The sequence below is a fragment of the Petaurus breviceps genome, unplaced genomic scaffold (assembly GCF_028583685.1).
Source record: "Petaurus breviceps papuanus isolate PSGF00001 unplaced genomic scaffold, PetGlider_PUasm1.0 175, whole genome shotgun sequence".
NCBI lineage: Eukaryota > Metazoa > Chordata > Mammalia > Diprotodontia > Petauridae > Petaurus > Petaurus breviceps.
Window position 1 is genome coordinate 26,763,431 of NW_027185764.1, and position 5,137 is coordinate 26,768,567.

The window sequence follows — 5,137 nt, forward strand, 5'->3', positions numbered from 1 at the left end:
TTCCTTCCCTTCCTGTCTCTCTGTCTCTGTCTCTCTTCCTCTCTCTCCTACTCCCACTATATTACCTTATATTCATTTTCTTTTCTGTACACTTATATGTATGTGTATCTTATATGCATGTGTACATGTTGTCTCTCCTAATAAAAGCTTCTTGAGGGGAAGGGCTATTTCATTTTTTGTCTTTGTATTCGACGTATCCAGCCCCAGCACCTGGTATGGAGGCAATGCTTAATTAATGCTCATTGAACAGTTGTTTGAACCTAGGCTTAAATACTTTTGGCAAATCATAGCCCTATCCCAGGAAAGCAATGCACCCTAGAGTAGCTCCTTCTGCAGATAAATCAATAACTGTTCAATAGTTAATCAACAATTATTTATTAAGTGCCTACTATGGGCTAGGTACTATGCTAAGCCCTGGGAATAGAAAGGAAGGCAAAGGACAGTTTCTGCCCTCAAGGAGCTTCCAATCTAATGGGGAGACAAACAACAATGTATGAGCAAGATACAGACAGGACAAATTTGGGCGCAATCTAAGAGAGAAGACAGTGAGATGAAGGAGGACTGAGAAAGACTTCTTGAAAAAGGTAGGTCTTTAGCTGAGCCTTGAAGCAAGCCCAGAGGTCGTGATGAGAAGGGAGAGACTTCCAGATTTAAGTGACAACCAGTGAAAATGCCCAGAGTGGGGAGAGAGAATTTCATGTTTAAGAAACAATGAGGAGGTCACTGTCACTGGATCACAGAGGACATGGAAAGGAGTAAGAAGCAGTAAGATTGGAAATGCAGGAAGGAGCCAGGTTATGTAAGGCCGGACATAAGAAGCTTAGAGTTCCTTCCCAACCCCTCTTGTCCTTCCCATCTACCTCTTTGCCGAAACAAAGTCTGTACAGAATCTGAGCTCCATTGCTTGTGAAGATCTACTATCCTTCCTGCCTCTAGGGCTCCCCAGGTATTTCCCACCCCTCCTCACCCCAATGAAAAGGGCATTGTGCAAGTAGTTAATTTTTATCATGAGCCTGTTGAATAAGATCTGAGTCTGCTCACTTTCTCTTCCCTTAGTATAGTGACAGGCTCAGTAAATGTTCATCTGAAATAAATTTAAGATGAACATTCACTTACTAACTGTGTGAACCTGAGCAAGTCACTTAACCCTGTTTGTCTCAGTTTCCTCATCTGGAAAATGAACTGGAGAAAGAAATGGCAAACCACTGCAATATCTCTGCTAAGAAAACCCCAAATAGGGTCACAGAAAGTCTGACAGGACTAAACAACAACAAGAGTTAAAGGCAGAGGGGAGTAGGGTAAGTTCCCCACCTGGCATGGCATCCTTCACGAGAAGTGCTGCCAATGGCCAAAACCACCCACCTCCTTGAGGACCCTGGAGTCTGAGTTGCATCGGGAAGCTAACAGGACTAGAGTCAGGACACTTGAGTTTTAGTCCCTGCTCTGACACTCTCCATCTTGCTGTGTGACCTTGCTCAGCCTCCTTCTCCTGGCCTCAGTATATGATAAAAATGAAGATTGAATGAGGTGACATCTAAAGTTCCTCCCAACTCTAAGATTAGCAACAAAAGACTGAAATCATTTGGATAAAACCCACAGCATGATCCCTAACTCTGAATTTCTTCATTCTTCAATTTTCTTCATTTCTACTCATGTCCCAGTGCACATATAAACCCTTAGGCAAGGGCTGGAACATATGATGGAGTTTCCTTAACTGGAAAGATTTTATCAGTTCAACAGGTAAAAAGTTTGCAAAATTGACAGTAGATTATAATAATTTAGAGCCAGCATTCAAGAAAATGCTAGTTTTCATTTTCTATACCTTGTAAAGGAGGAAAATGTTTTTCCAGGAAGCAGCACCTTTGAGAGATATGTTTAGATAGACTGTAGTGTGGTATTGTGGATAAGGAGGGTAGGACTTTAGCTGGGACCTGAAGGAAACCTGAGTCAGAAACCTGGTTCAGGTCCCACCTATGCCACTTACTAGCTGTGTGACCTTGGGCATGTCACTCAGGCATCTCTCTGTGCCCCAATTTCCTTATCTGCAAAACAGGCAAAAACTCATTATATAAATGTAAAGTGTTACTTTTTAAAAAGTGCTCATTCTGGTGAGTGTGATACAGTGGAAAAAAGACTAACCTGGGAGTCAGGAAAATCTGTACTCAAGTCCCGAGTTGGACAAATATCAGCTATGTGACCACATAACTGGTCACATCACTTCTCTAAGACTCAAAGTTGCAGAAGAATTGATGATCTCCATTGACGAAGGACGCGAGCAGCTTAGGCTGCTGGGTCTGGAGTCAGTAAGACTCATCTTCCCAAGTTCAAATCTGGCCTCAGACACTTACTAGTTGTGTGACCTGAGCAAATCACATAACTCTGTTTATCTCAGTTACCTCAACTGTAAAATGAGCTGGAGAAGGCAATGGCAAACCACTCCAGTATCTTTACCAAGAAAACTCCAAATGGGGTCATGAAGAGTTGGATACAACTGAAAAAAGGACTCAAAAATTGGTAAAGGGAGTTTCCGCTCTGGAACTATCAAGTTGTGTAGCTTATGTTAACAAGTCTCTGCACCTCACTCTATCTAAGGTTTGGCATTTCCGACTGTAGTAAAAGAAAATTATTCCTTTGGCTTTTACTGATTTGATTTTTATAGAATGCAATGGCTTTTCCCCAAGACAGCTAATCTATCCATATGATGACAAAGTTGATTTCTACAGTCTGGTGTGTTTCCATAATGGACACACATGCTTGCCTCTCTGGGCACTAGATGGTATCTGTGTTTATAGAGGCTATAAAACTTCTGGTTCCTTCTGTACTTGGATGGCTGATGGGCTAGGAGCTTCAAGATAAGAGATGGTCTCCTAAGATTCATGTCCATAGAATTAGAGTTCTCTGACTTTTGTGGTGCTGAAATGTGTGGTAATATAAAAGGCATTAATGGCCTTTACTTGTGGTTGGGGAGATGGAGAGGGGGAGTAAGGAGGGAGCAAAGATGGCATCTTTCACCAGAAGTGCTGCCAATGACCAAAACCACTCACCTCCTTGAGGACCCTGGATTCTATTTACCCCAGCAGGGACCAGCCCTTGGTCCGCAGGGCTCACTCTCCAGATCTGGCATTTAGCCTTTTCTCTCTGAGGAGTATTCATTCCCCTATTTGTATTTCCCACGAGTCCTTGCCTTTCAACATTTTCTCTAAATGTCAAATTTCTTGAAGGGTTACTATTGCTTTAAACAACAACAAAAAAGACAAGAATACCTCAGTAGGATCTGAAATACCTAGTAATGCCACTGCATGCCTCCCTTTTTAGTGAGCTTTATTCAAGGGGCCTTGGCCCACCCTCTGATGGGGAGCACGCCAAAGTATACATTCAGCGGGCTTGTCTTTCATATAGAGGCCCCTGCCTATTGAAGGCTGAATTCAGGCAAGCCCCTATCACTTTGACCCTCTTAGCTGGATTATAGCTCCCCCAGGAGACCTGGATTCAGGAACAGGAGGGAGGCCCCGACTGTTGGGGCTCACAGGCATTGCAGCAACCCTGGAGAGCTGGTGAAGAGAGGAAGGATCGGGTTGCACCAGACTCCTGGCCAGGCCAGGCGGGGCTTGGGCTGCACACTTACTAGACAGCAGAGTGCCTGGCTAAATACTGCAAGGGAAGGGTCTAATGCCACAAGAGAAAGACATCAATTTGCCAGTTTCGTTCTTTGCACTCAGTTCAAAGCTATGAATAATCGTTTCAATTTTCTTGGAGGACTGATAAGATTCTAGTGGAAACCGCAAGCTTTGTGCTGGGGGCCCCAGGCCAGAGCTCCCCCAGACTTATCTCCAGCCATCAGCAAGCGCTGTCTTTCTCCTTTCCCTCTGACCCCAGCCTTTCCAGAGGGGTCAAGCATTCAATTTCAGGCCCCTTTGTGCTGAAATGCTTTTTCTACACAGATGAGATCAGCTGATTGCCTTTCCTTTCAGGATCTGCTTAACGGTTCCTTCTGAAATCAGCTTTGAACTTCTGTATGAAGAACTTTACAGGGCCAGGCCTCCTCCACACCATTTAGAGACCATTTATTTGGCTATTATAACTTGACCAGGAAGTGGGAACCCAATAATTTCTTTATCTTTTGGAAAGTTGCTTTTATCAATTCACACATTCAATTGAACCAGCATTTGTTAAGGGTTTACTGTGTGCCAGTTACTCTCTTAGGTTCTGGGAAGGCAAAGAAAATAAAGTTCTGGCTCTCATGGTGCTTACGTTCTAATGGTGTGTGTAGGTGTGTGTGTGTGTGTGTGTCACATGCACACTATATACACAGATAAGTACATTTTTAAAACAAACAAAACCACAGAAGGGATGGAGAGAATTAAAAACTGAAGGGATGAAGAAAAGCCTTGTAGACAAGATATCACTTGGGCTAAGTGAGTTCAAATCTGGACTAAGCCTTGAAAGATGGTGGGGAATCCACAAGGCAGAGTATGAAAGAGAAGGTGTCTAAGTACAGGAGACAGGGAGACAAGAGGGAGAAGGCTGTACAGGGGAACAAGAAACAGTCCTGTCTAGCTGGAACACAGAATGAAAAGGAAAGGAACATTGTACATGTTTAGGAAGAGATGCTGCCCTATTATAGGCAGGCAGTGAGGTGCACTGGATGGCCTGCGGATTTGGAGACTGAAGGTCTGGGTTCATAGTCTGGGGAAACTACCTATTACTTGTATGGCTTGTGTAGGTGAGATGGATCAGTTCTCTGGACCTCAGTTCCATCATCTATGAAATGGAGAAACTGGGCAAGTTTTGTATGAGATGTCTTTTAATGTTCCTTCCATCTCTAAATCTGTGAGCATAAGATGTAGTGTTTAGAGCATCTGCTTAATATGAGTTTGTTTTTTTTTCTGGAGTGTTGTTCCCTTTCAGGACTATATAGCAGTCCTTCGATTATCAACTGATTTTCTTCCTCCCTTCCTCCCTCCCTCCCTTCCTTCCTCGCTCCCTTCTTTCCTTCCTTCCTTCCTTCCTTCCTTCCTTCCTTCCTTCCTTCCTTCCTTCCTTCCTTCCCTCCTTCCTTCCTTACTTTCCTCCTTCCCTCCTTCCCTCCCTCCCTCCCTCCTTCCTTCCTTCCTTCCTTCCTTCCTTCCTTCCTTCC